The sequence below is a fragment of the Lissotriton helveticus genome, chromosome 9, assembly GCF_964261635.1.
Source record: "Lissotriton helveticus chromosome 9, aLisHel1.1, whole genome shotgun sequence".
Classification (NCBI taxonomy): Eukaryota; Metazoa; Chordata; class Amphibia; order Caudata; family Salamandridae; genus Lissotriton; species Lissotriton helveticus.
Genome location: NC_136070.1, coordinates 661,459,481 through 661,478,477, shown reverse-complemented (window position 1 = coordinate 661,478,477; position 18,997 = coordinate 661,459,481). Strand labels below are relative to the sequence as shown.

The 18,997-nt window shown below is 50.4% G+C and overlaps 1 protein-coding gene across 3 annotated transcripts in view; it reads left to right on the top strand.

Moving 5' to 3' along the window:
* The window catches only part of KLC2 (kinesin light chain 2), a 312,573-nt gene that overhangs the window by 248,292 nt on the left and 45,284 nt on the right, over positions 1-18,997 (top strand). The window lies entirely within an intron of this gene.

The window sequence follows — 18,997 nt, the reverse complement described above, 5'->3', positions numbered from 1 at the left end:
AGGCCTGTCAGAGTTCCAGGACTATTTGAGCAGTGGTTCTCGTCTTATGCTCCACTATCTTCGGATAACCCAAGACAGTTGTGCACCAAATGCTCACACGTGCCCCACTTACATCTCTGGTGTAGTGCCACCTCTACAGCACCACATGTAGTGTATTCTGCTACAGCCAGCTACTCCATTGTTTACTCGAGGCCTGGCTCCCGCGCTCCTCCATACAGTAGGTATCAGCCATTCCACCTTTGTGCTCCATTCACAGGAAGGCGCGGTAGTAAGCTGGCTCTTTAAAGAGGTATACTGTGCTAAGAGTCCAGGTATCCCCTATAAGTGGACATGGGCTTGCTCTAGCAATCCCAATGTGCTCTCTTAAGGGGTAGTGTGTTCATGCAGTCTTAGGCTTATCAGAGAAAAGTGTTAGACATTTGATACATACACACAGTCCATAAATGATACACATGACTCAATAAGGAGATCCACACTAATTTATAAAAAATAACACATATCTTTATATAACTTTAGGCACCAAGATCATCCAAATCGGATAAGTATGTTTAAAATTATGAATTTCTACAGTTTTCAAAAATTGATACTTAGTACAATTTCTAAACCGGTAATGTTATTGTATAGTGGAAAGACATACACTGCATACAGGTATTTCACAGCAACTTACGGCACCAGTCTCCTGTACTTGAGGTAAGTATGGGTCAGGGTCCAAAGCAGCACCAACAGGTCACCTTGGGTGGCACTGGGGTAGCCGGGTGCAGAAGGGCTTTTCAGCATCGGGTGCCCAATGTTATTCTATGGTGAAAAACATGTACTGCATTCAGGCACCGAACGGCGACTTACGGGACATATCTTCAGGACTTTAAGTGAGTATGTGGCAAGGTCCAAGGCCACACCAATAGGTCACCTCTGGAGGCTCTGGGGCATCCGAGTGCAGAGGTGTGTTACGGCGTCTGGTGTCCCATTCACTATAGCAGGCAACAATCCGGTTTCAAAGAGGCTGCATGCTGGGACTGGGAGATCAGTCAGGCCGAACCAACAAGTGGGCTCAGGTCTCAAGATGCTCAGGGTTGTAGGGACACCTTTGATCCTTTTCTCCTTGGGCCAGGGCGGCCAGGTGCAGAGGTTTCAGGTTTTTGTCCCCGACGACACTCTCGGTAAAAAGGGCCTTGCACAAAGAGGCTTCAGGATGTATCCGTGAGTCCACTGTGGGAAAACCCAAGGTGGGCTTTTTCTCTGGATGGTCGGGGGACCACACTGGTACCATTGGCCCACGTCCCTCAGGCTGGGGGGCATGGGTGCAGTGGTGCTTTCTGATGTCTGGTTTGTGTTTCGGGCCTAGAGTCCTCACAGTTCTTGTGGAGTGCCTGCAGGACATATTAATAAATCCATCACTGAAATCTGTGTAGGTTTGTTGATATAAGATGTTTGATCTTTGATTTCAGTGAAGCCATCATGTAGCTGGGGAACTAATTTTTGACCAGTGGCCCGCACATGTACTTAAAAATGACTTCCCTGATCATTTGTACTGGCAGTAATTGAACTGGCCATCACAGGGGCATATGTGCTCACGCAGTAATGCCCTCAAATGTAGTATAGTGCACTCTGCCATAGGGCTTTAATGTCTGCTGTAGGGGTGACTTACCTATACTGCATGTAGTGTCTGCATGCATGGCACACAAGGCTGTGTGCCATGTCGTATTTTCATGCTTGTGACCTCCAAGACATGCTGCCTGCAGTGACAGTCTGCATGGTTTGGTGAGTGGTCCCTTATGGTGGCACAATTCATGCAGCTGCACCCTATACCCTAGGTACCATTTATCTAATTGAGACATCTAGCTGCAAATTCCTTCCCTTTGAATTTTCCAGGTGGCTGGATCCGGAAGATTTTTCTTTGCGTGCTGATAAGTGGCATTGGTAAGCTCTGCGTGTTGTCGCCGGCATCATGCGTGCTGGAAGTGACGTCCGGATCACCAATATAGGCGCCTCCTCAGCATGCTGACGTCCGTTCTTTTCTTTCCATGCCAGTCAAGCACTGATCCGTGAAGAAAGCTATCTCCTCTGTTGCTTTGTTTCAGGATTTTTTCTACTTTTTATCGCCTCCACCCTCCATTTACCTGCAGTATGTAGGAAATCATGTCTAGGATGGCTTCAGGTTTTAAACCGTGCTGCGCCTGTCACCTCGCCATGTCGGTCATGGACCTGCATTTGGTGTGCTTCAAGTGTCTGGAGCGCGACCATGACTCCAAGTTGTGCTCCGACTGCAGGGCCATGGCTCTGAAAACTTTAAGGGAGCAGTTCCTAAAGCTGTTCGTGCTCTGCCAGGCGATGCCTCATCAGTCTCCTTGGAAGTCTCGGTTCCCGTCAAGGGGAAGGACCCGGGCCTGCTCCAGGAGTCCCAAGTCCTCTTCGTCCCTCTCATGATCTTAGGGACATTCCGGTAAGAGGCACAAGAAGTCGAAGTGTGCTTCGACCTCTTCCTGTCCGTCGGCAAACTCAACGGGGGAGCTTTGTCATTCAAAGCCTCATTATCTGGGACCTGCGCCTGGATCCGACTCCGTGCCTCCCCGCTTTTCCGGGAGTAAGAGCGATCAATTAAAAAAATTGATGAGTCCTTGCACCTCATTTTTGAGTGGCCTGGCCCCTCTGGCAAGCCTTCAGGCCACGCAGAATCTGTGGTGGCTCCATTGGGTTCCACGCTGGTGGCTCTGGCCCTAATGCAGTTGTCCCCTACTGGACCCCGCCATGGATCCGGCCTGGCATTGTTCGTGCCATTGCGACCTTCCTCGATGCCGGTGCTGATGCTTCCGGCACCGCCAGCCCTATTCTCAACCCAGAGCAGCTACGGCGTCAACCGACGCCGATTCCAGCACCGACAGGACAAACCGCTCCTAGGTCTCTAGATTCTGGAGGGATAGGATTGGGAGAAGAATGGGAGGTGTTGCTGGAATCTTTAGAAGACCAGCCTTAAAAGGAAATGGAGTGGTGTGAGGAGTTGGGTGAAGTCAGTGGACTGGATACTCTCCAGATACTGGTATGCCTTCTTACTCACTGTGGCTATGGAGGTGGGAGCATTTAACGCAATGGTGGTGTGTAGGGTGGCTGATGTCCTTGACCTTCAGCATCCCTCAGTGGTGGTCAAGACTAATATCTTGACAGAGGTGTTGCAGCTGGGTGATACTTCTTATGAACCCTTGCTCCCTTTTAATGAAGCCCTCCGGATGTCCTTTTTGGAACCTGGTCCAAAACCAGCACATGGCTCCTGTGAACTGGATGATCGCCCAACCCCGGGTGACCCAAATTTTCTCACTACCCACCCCACTCCAGAGAGCTTGGTGTTCCAAGCTTCTAGGTGCGTTACCTGCCACTCCCTCGGACAGGGAATCCAAGAGGCTGGACTATGGGGGCTAGAAAAAGTTTTCTTCTGCCAGCCTTGCATTGCGATTAGTGAACAGTGCATGCTTATTGAGCCGTTGTTCCCACTCTTTGTGGGAAATGGTTGCGCAAGTGCTGCCACAGGTCCGGCGAGACCCGGGCCATTTTCTTCCAAGCCATAACAGACAGGAGAGATTCGGCGAACTTCCCCAATCGAAGTGGCTTAAATTCAGCAGGCTCACTGGGCAGAACTTTTTCCACAATGGGGGCTGTGAGACGCCACGCCTGGCTGAGAACATCTGGCTTTTCCAGCGTTGTCCATTCTTCACTCATGGACATGCCCCTTTGATAGCACCCATCTCTTAGAAGACAAAGCAGACACTGCACCGGAGTGCTTTAAGGACTTATCTGCTACAGCCTTGGGCCTCTCAGTTGCTTCTCATCCTGCCTTTTACTACTTACGTGGCTATGGAAGGGGTTTTCAACTTCGCCAGCCATACCCCAGACACAGAACTTCACAAATTCCACAGCCCTTGTGCAGACGAGGGGTGTGGTTCATTCCGACCCTGTGGGTCGTGTAGCCTGAGGTCCAGTCAAATGCCTCCACACCCCAACAGCTTCCACCTCCAAACCCTCCTAGTCTTGCCCTTCCAGATCATAGGCGTCCAGTTGGTGGCAGACTCCGCCATCACCTCCACCTCTGGCAAAACATTACTTCGGACAGATGGGTTCTCCAGATTATCCAAAGAGCTACTCCCTCCCCTTCGAGACCGCTCCTCCCTCTGTCTCTATCCTACCACAGGCTGACGGGTCATCATCTACTTGTGCTCCAGGAGGAAGTCATGACTCTCTTGGCTGCAGGGGCCATAGAGAGGACTCCTGTGCCAGAAGTAGGCTATGGATGTTATTCCCTCTACTTTATGGTCTCGAAAAAGGACAAGGGGCTTTGTCCGACCCTAGACCTCTGGGCCCTCGACTACTTCCTAAAAAAGGAGAAATTCAGTATGCTCATGTTGCCCCAGGTCTTGTCTGCCCTGGAGAAAGGATGGTGGTGTTGGACGTGCAGGACACATTTTCACATATCTGTCCTGCCTGCCCACAGGCGTTACCTGCGATTCACAGTGAGCCACGGTCACTTTCAGTATGCAGTGCTCCCTTTTGACCTTACCAGTGCCGCTCAGGTGTTCACCAAGGTGATGGTGGGGGTTGCAGCTCATCTGCGGAGATGCTGGGTGCCAGTCTTCCTCTATCTCGAAGACTGTCTGTTGACGGTGGACTCTCCACAGAATGTTGCCTTTCACCTCAAGACTATGGTGGACCTCCTGTATTCACAGGGGTTCACTATCAACGTGCCTAAGTCATACCTGACTCTCTCTCAGATGCTCCCTTTCAACAGAGCCCTTCTGGACACAGTGCAGTTTCGGGCCTATCCCCCGAGCTGCGAGTCCACGATATTTAAGCGATGATACTGATGTTTCAACCTGTATCCTAGTTTTTGCAGAGAATGACTCTGAGGCTGCTGGGCCTCATGGCCTCCTGCATCCTGCTAGTGAGATATGCCAGATGGCATTTGCGGGCTCCGCAGTGGGACCTGAAGTTCCAGTGGGCGCAGTATCAAGGGAATCTCTTCGACATGGTCCAGATCTAAAAGGGAACTGCACGAGTCCTGCCGTGGTGGCTGATGAATCACGATTGGGTTAGAGGCAGACCCAGTCTGCCTTCCCCAACCAGATCTCACAGTAGTGACAGATGTGTCACTGCTGGAATGGGGTGGGTATCTGGAAGAGGTGGAGATCAGAGGATTCTGGTCTCTGGCAGAATCCGGGCTCCACATCAACATGCTGGAGCTCTGAGCCGTCCGAATTGGCTTTGAAAGCCTTTTTGCCATCCATCAAAGGAAAGCTAGTTCAATCGTTCACTGACAACTTCACCGCCATGTGGTACTGCAACAAACAGGGCGGAGTGGGGTCGTGGACTCTTTGTCAAGTGGCTTTGTATCTCGGACGTGGCTGGAACAGCAGGGCATATCCCTGGTGGTTCAAAACCTGTCAGGTTCTCTTAGCTCAAGGGCAGACATACTCAGCCATCGATGCCTAGCGGATCACTTGTGGCGCCTCCATCAGTAGGTGGCACAAGGTCTCTTTCAGTGGTGGGGAGAGCCTTGGTTAGATCAGTTCGCCTCCACAGAGAACATACACTGTCCACAGTTTTGTGCCCTGGAGTTTCCGAGGAGTCTGTTGCTTGAAGACGCTTTTCGTCACAAGTGGAGTTCAGGCATCCTGGATGCCTTTCCGTCCATATCACTCGTGCCCAGAGTTTTCAAGAAGATCGGGAATGACCGGGCCCAAGTCATCCTTGTGGCTCCAGATTGAGCATGGAGAGTCTGATATCCCAAGCTTCTGCAAATGAGCATCGATCCTCTCAGGCTACCCCTTCAGGAGGATCTTTCGCAGCAGCTGGAGAGGGTCCTCCACCCAAGCCACTCTGCCTTCGTGCATGGAGATTGAGCGCGGCAGTTGACAGCTTTCGACCTTCCTCCCAAAGTTTGTAATGTTATTCTGGTTGCCAGGCCGGTATACAAATGCAGGTGGAAGAAATTTGTAGTATATTGTACAGAGAAGCATATCGAAACCTCTCTCTGCTTCCATTTTAGATATTTCATTATTTATTTTGACCCTTGCCCAGCAGGGTTCTGCTCTGTGCACCCTGAAAGGGTATTTGTCTGATTGCTCTGCTTTCCTGAGGCTGCCAGACCAACCCTTTTTTATTTAAGTCACCCATTGTACATAGGCCTTGTACATATGTTTCCACCTTCCCTCTTCATTATGCCTTAGTGGGACCTTCATTTGATTCTCGCCTTCCTTATTTGTGCTCCTTTTGAGCCTCTGCATAATTTCCGCCACTATGGCTCCCAATAAAAACTGCTTTTTTTAGTGGAAATCTGCCAGGAGGGTGAGCGAGCTGCATTCTTTGTCGTCCATACCTCCCTTTCAAATTATAATTCCTGACAAATTGGTGCTTCGCACTAGGGCCTCTTTCCTGACGAAAGTAGTATCACCTTGCCATGTGGGACAATCTGTCACCTTGCCTCCTTTTTTCACTCCTCTGCATCCCACTAAAGAAGAGAAGCGACTCCCCCGTCTGGACCCAAAGGAGCATTGTCGTTTTACCTTGACCACGCAAAAAAATTCCAGGTGGACCGCCAACTCTTCTTGAGGTAGATTGGAGCAAAGAAGGGTCAGGCGGTGCAGATGAGGACCATCTCCAGATGGGTAGTGCTCAGCAATAAGATTTGCTATGATGTGGCAAAGAAGCATCCTCCTGAAGTCTTAAGCGCTCATTCCACCAGAGCTAAGGCTTATACCACTTTGCTATCACGTGGAGTCCTGGTCCTGGAAATCTGTCAGGTAGCAATTAGGGCGTACCTGCACACGTTAACCAAGAATTACTGTCTGGACAGTCAAGTCCACATCCTCTGGGGATGGTATTGCTTGGATATCTATTCAAAGGTAATTAATCTGAGGCTTGATATCTCTGTCAGATGGACAAGTTACTTACCTTCCAAAACACCTTATTTGGTAGATGGAATATCTAGCTTCTGATTCCGTACTGACCCACCTACCCATCCTTCCTGCACTTCAGACAAGTTTCTTAGGTCAAGGTTGTCCCCTTTCAATGCCCTCGTTATTCTAACACAGCAGTGTCAGAACTCTTCATAGCTCATCAAAAGTAACTGACATCAGCGAGCCAAGGTGGCGCCTATATAGGTGAGGCTTACGTGCAGATGACGACGTTACGCGGAGCTGACCACTGCCACCTGCTGGCATGCAGGTGTATTGTTTGGAGAAAAATCTTCCGGTCCAGTCTGACGCCTGGGAAATTGAAAGGTAAGGAATCTGCGGCTAGATACTAGAGAAAGCGTTACTGAAGTTTATTAACTTGTCCAGTAGAGACTTACAGAGGGTGAGAAAGGTATTACCAATTGGGGGACAGTTGCACAGTTTAGGGAAAGAGATCTGGCACTGGGGACCTGGTTAGCAGAAACCCTGTGCACTTTGTCAAAATTACATCGAATGCCAGGGAATAAGTGGGTGTAACTATGTCAAAAAGGGGCACTTTCCTTCAGGCGCCATATGGGATGGGGGCATCACCAAGGTCACATTGTTGACCCTCAGAACTATGCACTGACACTACAGATTCTGACTTGCTTGGACGCCGCACAAGTTAATCAGCCACCGTTGCCTGTATTTTGCAGCCCTTTACGCACTTTCAACCAAGAAATTGAAACCTGGATCTGCCATCTCAGGCTGGAAACCTGTCTCACATTGCAATCTTGTTGGCCCGGCTAGCCAGCCAAACTCCACTTCTCCCCAGCATTTCCCCGGCATCCATTTCAGTATCTTCTCATCCCTTGCCTTTCTTATGTCTCCTTGTTCTGCAGTCTTACACCTTGTTCTCTTGTTACTTTTGTTTTTTAGTTCTCACGTGGCGTCGCGTGCGCACATGCACACTCGAGCTTGCGAGATTTAAGGACTTTAGTGTACTTCACTAGCGAGGGTTAAGCCCCGCCCCTCTTCTCCATTGGCTGGCCTCCTAAACGGTGGCCAGCCATTGGAGAAGAGGTCCTAGTGACGTTCTTCTTTCCATCTAAGCCCTGTCCTTTTCGGATTGGGGGGCGTGTTTTTTTGACTTTCTTTCTAGGCTGTAAACAACAGTCAACAAGCATTTACAGTGCAATGGTCTCTGCATTATTGAAGGTAGAGCTATTGGCATTGCTCATGACATTTTTTTTCATTCTTTTTTTTTTTTAAACATAAATAAATGGTATTGTCATTTACAATGGCAATAGGTGAGCATTAGAGAGTAGTAGAGAGTTTCTCCAGTATTAGGGTGTCTTTCATAGATTCACATGCTTGAATATTCCCCGTCGTCGGAGTGGGAGTAAATAAAATAGCAATAACATACTCATAATATGTATATGTAAAAACATAACACATGAAATTCACATTAGAAAAAAGGCAGAAAAGCCTAGACATAATTCCACATAGGAATACATGAAGAGAGAAAAGACACTTGTAGTCTATTCCTGTCATTATGTTGGTCCAAACTGTAGCCAATCAGGCGCCAGCAGCACTCCAGAACCTTCTCCTCAGGGCTCAGTACCTCAGATTTTCTACCGCACGTCGTGTGAAAGGGAGTCTCCCTGAGCTCTGCTCAGTTTTCTCTTCTACTTCAGGTTTTCCTGTGTCTCAGCATGTCTTCTAGTAAGAAGTCTCTCTTTAGACCTTGCTCTTCTTGTGGAAAGCTGCGCCTTTATTCAGAAGATCCTCACAGTAAGTGTATTTACTCTCTTTACCCCGACCATGATGTGGGTAAATGTAAGTTCTGTAGAACTTTTTCCACAAAGACTCTAAAAGATAGGGAAGGCCGTCTTCTACTGTGGCTTCAGAGACTTAAGGACAAGGATACTATACTTTCTGATGCCGAAAGTCTCATTTCTGGTCGTTCCCAAGCAGCTTCTAAACGTGGTAGTGTGCAGGAGTTGCCTTCTCCATTCCTTAAGAAGAAGAAGATGTCACTCTCTCTGGCCCCTGCGGTGTCTTCACCTCTACCTGCTACGTCCACGAGACGTGGCTCTCAGGCGTCTGCTGCATCTTTCACTCATGTTTCTGTTAAAAAACATGTTTCATCCTAGACGGGAGCGTCGACGGTCGTCCCGACAACGAAATCTGCCGGCTCGACGACGACGACAGTGACGACGACGTCTGCATCAGGATCGTCGATGACTGTTTCGTCGACCTCATAGTCGTCGACGAAGGTAACTCTCAGTTTCAAGTCTGTACCATCTGTTATTCCTATTGCTTCGTCGTCGTCGTCGAAGAAGCCTCCACCGTCGACGACCAAATCTTCGTCGACGAAGAGTGTTAAAAGACCAACTCCGTCGACGGCCGCCCCGTCGATGGTTGCTCAGTCGACGAAAAAGAAGTCATCCTCGTCGACGAAATCTCCGTCGACATCTCCATTGCCATCGACGACAGAACCATCGACGATGGATTCTTCTAGTGTGGTTCCAGCAACTCCATCGTCGTCGTCAGTTCCACCGACGACTTCTTCTGCGTTTGCCTCTTTGCCGCCACTCTTGTCCACGGGATCTGCCACTGTCGACACGCTTCACCAACGCCGCAAAGTGCCTATTGACCAAATTTCCATCTCCAGTGATCCACAACCTCCCTCACCTTTGTTTGCCACGGATTCGGATCAGGATTTTTGAGGAAGATGTGCACGAGTCTTTTAGGGCAGCACCTAGTCCATCTGATTTGGTCATCAAGTGCCAGGACTATAGCAATGATGAGGAGGACCAATATTACCAACAAGAGGAAACGACCGTTCAAGTTCCTACTGCGACAGTACCTTTGTTGCTTATCTCTAATCTCCAGCATATGTTGGACGATTATAATAGGCGTTTCCCGCCTTCTCCACTGGTACCTACGGTTCCTTCTGTTTTAACGCCTGTTGCAATGCCTGCTGCGGCTCCTCTGCCGCCCCAACCAACCTCTGCTCCTCAGATACAAACCTCAGTTCGGATACACAAGACTGTGTATGACGACGACGATGGTGACGTTACTCCGGACCGCGAAGATGGTGAAGTTCGAGATGATGATGATGAGGATATGGCGGAGTGGGCTAATTATCAAGTTCAGACACCATCTCCCTCTCCGGTAACCCCAGGTGATTCTCCCCCTGTGGATATTGCAAGTTTCCATCAGCTGATGGATAGGGCAGCTCAACGTTTTAAATTGCCAAGAGTACAGAGGGAAGAGGATTGCTTCCTCTATGATTTCAAAAAACAACCATTTAAGCAAGTCCATACTGTGCCTATTATTGACTTTATGTGGGCTGAGGGGCTGAAGTTGATGCAAACCCCAAATTCGCTGCCGGCACAGATGCCCCGGTTGGAGAAGAAATATATGGCGCCTGTTGGTAGTCCAGCGTGCCTTATTGGACAGCCGAAACCAGATTCGGTGATTACGCAGGCAGCTCAGCGCCGTTCTCGGAATCCTGCGTCTACTGTGACTGCTCCACCAGATTGCGATGGTAGTCGTCTGGATGCGATAGGCCGAAAATTTTCAACGATGGCCTCCACCACAGTGAGAGCGGTCAATGCTTTGGCTATTTTGGGGCGGTATGACCGCCAAATGTGGGCAGACATGACGGCTTTCGTGGCTTTAGTTCCAGACGCTTCAAAGGCGGAAGCTTTGCAACTTCCCCAAGAAGGTGAAAGAACATCGGAGGAGATTATTGACTGTGCCGTCGATATTGCCTGTACAGGTTTCAGACAGCTCGCTGGAGCGGCTGTTCTACGCAGACAAGGTTGGTTACGCTCCACATCCTTTGGGCAGGAGGTGCAGGCGAAAATACTAGATATGCCGTATGATGGCGAATCACTTTTTGGGGCACATGTCGATGAGGCATTACAATCTATCAAAAAAGATACCGACACTGCCCGCTCTTTAGGAAATTTACAATTTCGAAAGCAGCCCTTTCGTGGTGCACGTGGACGCAGCACCTCTTCAAATTTTCGAGGAGGAAGCAACCAATATCGTTCCTACAACCAAGGCAACCAACGCTATTCCAATAACCAACAACAGTCTTCCCGTCAGCAGTCTTCTAAAACCTATAGGGGGAAATCTTCCTAAAGAGGATCTGCTCCCAAGAGACAATGACTTGCCTTTCCCCCAAAGAGTTGGAGTTCGAATCTCCCTGTTTTGTTCTCAATGGTCCTCCATCACTTCGGACCGTTAGGTTCTGGACATTGTAGAGAAAGGCCATGCTCTAGAGTTCATCAAACTTCCTCCTCCTACTCCACCTTCCGGCCCACCTCCAGCCCACATCCAGGAACTACTCCATCAAGTTCGCCTTATGATACAGAAGGGGGCAGTCGAGGTGGTGCCCAAGTCTCAAAGGGGGAAAGGATTTTATTCCCGTTTTTTCCTTATCAAGAAAAACGGAGATTGGCGACCAATATTGGACTTGCGAGCACTCACCATGTATCTCAAGTGCCAGTCCTTCCGCATGCTAACGCTGTCAGAGATCTTACGCTTGCTCTTAATGGGAGATTTCATGGCAACTATCGATCTCCAAGACGCCTACTTCCATGTCCCTATTCTTCCGCGACATCGGAAGTACTTGCGTTTCCGCGTGGGAAGGAAGGATTTCCAGTCCAAGGTGCTGCCTTTCGGCCTACGCTCCGCCCCTCGCGTCTTTACAAAGGTGCTAGCTCATGTGGTCGCTTATCTGCGTCTCCAGGGTGTCCAAATCTTTCCATAATCACAGTCTCGCACGCAGCTGCCTCAGGACACACGCCTTTGTCAGGAGGTCTTTCGCTCTCTCGGACTTTCCATCAACACCGAAAAGTCCCATTTACATCCAGATCTCTGCAAGAATTTTCTGGGGGCCACGTTTGATACAACTCTTGCAAAAGCTTTTGTGTCTCAGGAGCGTCAACCAAAGATACTTCAACTGGTGTCTCTTCTACGGACAAAACAGTCCGTTTCAGTCCGACTATTAAAGTCATTTCTAGGGATGGCATCATCGTGCATTGCGCTGATCCCAAATTGCAGACTACGGACAAGCCCCATTCAAGAAGAAGTGGATGGGCAATGGCGTCAGACCACCGGTTCCTTCAACGACATAGTCTGTCTCACCGCTCGCATGAGGGTCGCTCTCAAATGGTGGACGCAGCCATCCAATCTGTCGGCAGGGACTTCGTTCCTCTCCATCACTCCGGAACTTACTCTAACGACGGGCGCCTTGTTGGAAGGATGGGGGGCACACCTTCAACGTCTGTCCATAAAGGGCAAGTGGACTCTGCCTCAGAGGGCCTGGTACATCAACAGGCTGGAGTTGATGGCCATTTTTCTAGCGCTCAAGTCATTTCATCCAGTGCTTCAAGGAGAGTCAGTCCTTATTCAAACGGACAACACATAGCATGCATTATATAAACAAGCAGGGCGGAACAAAATCTCCACTCTTGTCTCAACTGGCGCAATCGATCTGGGACTGGGTTCTGAGTCACCACATCACTCTCACTGCTGTTCATCTTCCAGGTGTCTCCAACATCCTGGCGGGTTCCCTCAGCAGGTCCACGTCATCGACCCACGAATGGGAATTACATCAACCAACACTCGAGTTGATTTTTCAGCGATGGGGTCGTCCGTCGATGGATCTCTTTGCCACACCGGAGAACCGGAAATGCCCATCTTACGCAAGCTGGCATCCCCACCGAGGGTCACAGGGCAATGCCCTTTTGATCAATTGGTGCAATCTGTTTGCTTACGGTTTTCCTCCGATCCCTCGGGTGCCTCGAGTATTGTGGAAGATTTGGAGGCAGCCTTGCCACATTCTTCTGATCGCTCCAAGATGGCCTCAACAGGTGTGGTTCTCGGAGCTGCTCCTTCTGTCCCAGTGCGGGCCCATCCTTCTTCATCATCGGATGGACCTCCTCACGATGGACAAGGGTCAGATTTAACATCCGGACCCCTCCTCTCTGAGTTTGTCAGCCTGGAACCTGAGCACCTTGAATTTGCCCATTTAACCATTCCGCCAGACTGCAGAGACATTCTCGCTCAGGCCAGAGCTCCGTCAACTGTTAAAACCTACAAGCTTAAATGGAGAAGGTTCTGCCATTGGTGCGCAGCGGCTGGTGTCCATCCCATTCGTTCCACGCCTGCGCAACTCCTCCCGTTTTTTCTGCAACTGGCTCAATCCGAACTGTCTCATTCAACTTTGAAGGTTTTTCTGGCGGCAATTTCCCGCTTCCGCCAGGATGGCTCCACTTCACTTTGTTCTTCTAGGATAATACGTCAATTTTTCAAAGGATTATTCCGCAAATTCCCACCAGTTCGGCGCCCTCCTCCTACTTGGCGCCTTAACATAGTCTTAGCACAACTAATGAAGGCACCATTCGAACCTATACACAAGGCAGACTGGAAGATTCTTACTTGGAAGGTTGCTCCTCTCCTTGCGTTGACATCTTCACGTCGCGTAAGTGATATTCATGTCGTCACTATAAATCCTCCTTTTCTTCAATTCCAGCCGGACTGTGTAGTGCTTCGCACTAATCCCACCTTCCTGCTTAAGGTGCCTTCGGATTTCCACATCAACAAACCTGTTTTCCTAAAGACTTTCTTTGCTAACCCGCAGTCTCCAGCGGAGCATCGCTTGCACTCCTTGGACGTTAAAAGGTGCTTGAAATTTTACATCAGCAGAACTGCTCCTTTTCGTAAAGCTGACCAACTGTTCATAGCTTATGGGCGCTTCCACAAGGGGCGTCCAGTTACCAAACCTACTATTGCTCGTTGGGTTTCCTCGGCCATCGCATTCTGCCATCAAATGGCAGGCAAGCCTCTACAGTATTCAGTGAGGGCCCATTCCACCAGGGCGATGTGGTCTTCAACTGCCCTGTTCGCCGGTGTGCCGCTGCATCAGATCTGCAGGGCAGCCACGTGGTCCAGGAGGCACACGTTTACAAAACACTACTGCCTGGGTGCCATCAATGAAGCAGATACTGCAGTGGGACAGGCTGTGCTTCGCAATCTTTTTCAATAAGGTGAGCCTCTGTCTTCCCTCCTCCATTATGGTTTATCATGTTACTTTATGACTTGCATGACTATATATGTATATATATTTATATATGCTTTGGTCTTATAAGTCAGTTCATTATTACTGCTTTCTATTCTATATTTAAGCATGTGAATCTATGAAAGACACCCTAATACTGGAGAAGAACAATTGTTACTTACCTGTTAACAGGTGGTTCTCCAGTATTGGTGTCTTTCACAGATTCACATGCGACCCGCCCACCTCCCCTCAGAGGCTCTCATCTCCTCATAGACTCTGTGGTCACTCTTGTGCTGCGAAAATCTGAGGTACTGAGCCCTGAGGAGAAGGTTCTGGTGGGCTGCTGGCGCCTGATTGGCTACAGTTTGGACCAACATAATGACAGGAATAGACTACAAGTGTCTTTTCTCTCCATGTATTCCTATGTGGAATTAGTCTAGGCTTTTCTGCCTTTTTTCTAATGTGTATTTCATGTGTTATGTTTTTACATATACATATTATGAGTATGTTATTGCTATTTTATTTACCGTGGGACTCCCACTCCGACTACGGGGAATATTCAAGCATGTGAATCTATGAAAGACACCAATACTGGTGAACCACCTGTTTACAGGTAAGTAACAATTGTTCATTCGCGGACACAGAGCCACACACACAGACAGAGCCACGCACACACACAGACAGAGCCACGCACACACACAGACAGAGCCACGCACACACACAGACAGAGCCACGCACACACACAGACAGAGCCACGCACACACACAGACAGAGCCACGCACACACACAGACAGAGCAACGCACACACACAGACAGAGCCACGCACACACACAGACAGAGCCACGCACACACACACAGACAGAGCCACGCACACACACAGCCACGCACACACACAGAGCCACGCACACACACACAGAGAGCCCCACACACACACACACACACAGAGAGCCACACACACACACAGAGCCCCCCCACACACACACACAGAGCCCCCCCACACACACACACAGAGCCCCCCCACACACACACACAGAGCCCCACACACACACACACAGAGCCCCACACACACAGAGCCCCACACACACAGAGCCCCACACACAGAGCCCCACACACACAGAGCCCCCCACACACAGAGCCCACCCCACACAGAGCCCCCCACACACAGAGCCCCCCACACACTCAGAGCCCCCCCCACACACACAGAGCCCCACACACACACAGAGCCCCCCCCACACACACAGAGCCCCCCCCACACACACAGAGCCCCCCCACACACCCAGAGCCCCCCCACACACACAGAGCCCCCCCACACACACAGAGCCCCCCCACACACACAGAGCCCCCCCACACACACAGAGCCCCCCCCACACACACACAGAGCCCCCACACACACACAGAGCCCCCCCCCACACACACCGAGAGCCCCGCACACACAGACAGCCCCCGCACACACAGAGACAGCCCCCGCACACACAGAGACAGCCCCCGCACACACAGAGACAGCCCCCGCACACACAGAGACAGCCCCCGCACACACAGAGACAGCCCCCGCACACACAGAGACAGCCCCGCACACACAGAGACAGCCCCGCACACACAGAGACAGCCCCGCACACACAGAGACAGCCCCGCACACACAGAGACAGCCCCGCACACACAGAGACAGCCCCGCACACACAGAGACAGCCCCGCACACACAGAGACAGCCCCGCACACACACAGAGACAGCCCCGCACACACACAGAGACAGCCCCGCACACACACAGAGACAGCCCCGCACACACACAGAGACAGCCCCGCACACACACAGAGACAGCCCCGCACACACACAGAGACAGCCCCGCACACACACAGAGACAGCCCCGCACACACACAGAGACAGCCCCGCACACACACAGAGACAGCCCCGCACACACACAGAGACAGCCCCGCACACACACAGAGACAGCCCCGCACACACACAGAGACAGCCCCGCACACACACAGAGACAGCCCCGCACACACACAGAGACAGCCCCGCACACACACAGAGACAGCCCCGCACACACACAGAGACAGCCCCGCACACACACAGAGACAGCCCCGCACACACACAGAGACAGCCCCGCACACACACAGAGACAGCCCCGCACACACACAGAGACAGCCCCGCACACACACAGAGACAGCCCCGCACACACACAGAGACAGCCCCGCACACTCACAGAGACAGCCCCGCACACTCACAGAGACAGCCCCGCACACTCACAGAGACAGCCCCGCACACTCACAGAGACAGCCCCGCACACACACAGAGAGCCCCACACACACACACACACAGAGCCCCACACACACACACAGAGCCCCACACACACACACACAGAGCCTCACACACACAGAGCCTCACACACACACACACACACACAGAGCCCCCCACACACACAGAGAGCCCCCCGCACACACAGAGAGAGCCCCGCACACACACAGAGAGCCCCCCACACATTTACAATGCAACGGTCTCGCCTTTGCAAAAGTTAGAGCTATTGGCATTGTAAATGAAATTTTTTTTTTTATTTATGTGTGGTTTTGAAAACATAAATAAATGGAATTTTCATTTACAATGGCAATAGCTGAGCATTGATGTGTGTGTGCTAACACTGCTCACTTCTCACTAGTGGAGAAGTTACGGCATGAGCATTGTAGGGGAAGGGGAATCCTTTAAAGAGAGTAATTTTCTCTCTAGATTTCCCTTCTCTTCTGAAACTAAGGAGCAGCAAAATTGTCTTAGTCATTGTCTTGGTGTCACCATGGCTTTAAGTCGAAGCTTTTCCAATATTATATGCAACCCATAGTTGCTGCCTATTTATCTTATGTAACTAACGACTATTGACAAAGTCAATAGTCTTGACTTGTTGTAGATGTGCTACTTTTATCATATATCTGGATGTAATGACAGAAACAGCAAAACATAGGCCGGGTGGCACACTATACTATTAAGCACAGACTTTTAGTTTACATGTTTTTAAGCCACGCCCTTAATTATATTGGCTACGCCCTTTTGAGAGACCCCCAGTTTTTTTCATCCCACTTAAAGCCTAGCCTACATTATTTACTTCTTGCCCCCAACCCCCCAGAGAAGGCTATTTCTCTGCTCTGATTACTTCGTCCAACCGTCACACGCTGCTGCACTCACGCCCGTACCTGCACACTCCTCCGGGTTCTTCTCCTCAGTGTGACTGCTCGCCGGTATGATCTCTGTGTCTCGGGCGGAGCGGCCTCAGAGAGGGAGCGGCACAGAGAGGCACAGAGAGGGAGAGAAACAATGAAGAGGGCTGGGGAGGAAGAAACAGAGACGAGGGGGCAGAGGAAGAAAGGACAGCGAGGAGAGAACGGGAAAGGCAGAGAAAGTAGGCATTTATGGGTCATTAAATTCAAAGCGGAGACTGGAGGAAACTCAGACAACACTGGATTTAAAGAAAGAGAGGGACGTAAGGTGGAGTGGAAAGAGAGAAGGAGGCAGAGGGTGCACAGGGGACAGTTTGGAGAGGCAGAGAAAATAGTCAGGGAGAGGCAGAGAGCAGGGCAGGGGGAGACCGAGAAAGCAAGAGGCAGTAAACGGACAGTGAGAGAGGAAAATGAGGGGCGCCTGCTGGGGGGCACAGAGCGTAGAGGGGGAGAGGGCAGTGAAGAGGGTAAGAGTGAGGCATGAGGAGGGAGAGGCACGTTACGGAGGGTGGAAGGCAGGGAGACGGGGAGCAGAGAAACGAGGGCGAGGCACAGAAAAGAGAAGAGGGTAAAACAAGTTGAATACAAACTAGGTGACTATAAATGACTGCAACTTCCTAAATTATGGCATCATTTTTTTGACACCTCACTCCACGTATATAATCGAGAACTTGTCAACACCTCAGTCTTGACATGCCTGTCATTTAAAAATAAAAAAGTAGTCATAAATGAAAGCACAAGATGTCCCGTCGCAACAAGATGAGCCTTGGCTGCAGCAAGATAGGCCGCTCAGAGGCCAGCGACTATCAGAGCTCCCAATCGAAAGCATATCTTATGTGGCCCTTTAGCAGCCCCTCCCCCTGTGCCACAGTTCAATGACCCCACAACGGTGGCCCAGAGATATCAAAAACACGACGCCCTGCAGCTGCCTCAGGTGAAACACTGGTTGCTGCTGCTAAACAAACGCTGGCGGGCCTCCAGCAGATTCAGCAGGGGAATGTGGTTATCAAGTCTATTTAATCTAATCACCAATCGTGAATTTACCATCATTATCACCCAAAACAGCTTGGTATGCAAGGCATGAAGAGACAGAGTCTTGCTTTATGTGCTCTGTAAAAATAAGGGGACGGGTCCAGTTGGACAGAACCTAGTGTGCATACCAAGTAAAATACATCAAACCGGACACGAAATGTGAATGAGTGCAAGCCCCCCCACCCCAAAAAAAACATAGAGGCGATGCGCCTCGTCTTTCATGCACCATCCACATTGCTTTGCTACCAATGTCTGTAAACAAACCCATGTGCAAATCCGGAGGGTAAATCGCCCGCCACCACCCAATCAATACCCACTCACGAACTGCAACAAAAAGCACGTCACGCGAACTGAATATCGCTTAACATCTGTCTGTCACATTTCATTAACCGGAAGGCACTTGGAGTCTACGCCTTGATGATCCATCTGTGTGTTGGCATAGCGACACTCTGGTGCGCTCTGTTGTGCAGCAGGATGGGGCTTTCACACACTAGAATGTGATGGTCAGATAACGTATGGTTTACGCATTAGTTGGCGTGTTTGAGCTGCAGTGCACGGGAGGAAGTGTACACACCTGGGATTGGTACACTTGCATAAGCACGAGAATGTACCCTGATAGACTATGGGCAGACACATGTCCACTGTGCCCAACTGAGAGTAGGTGTGTAGGGTGGCAGGAGGGGGGATGGTGTGCGTGTGTGCACCGAAACTCGCTGACGACGTTAGCTAAACTTGTCATGCGAGAGTCGGCAGCCTCCAGGGTGGC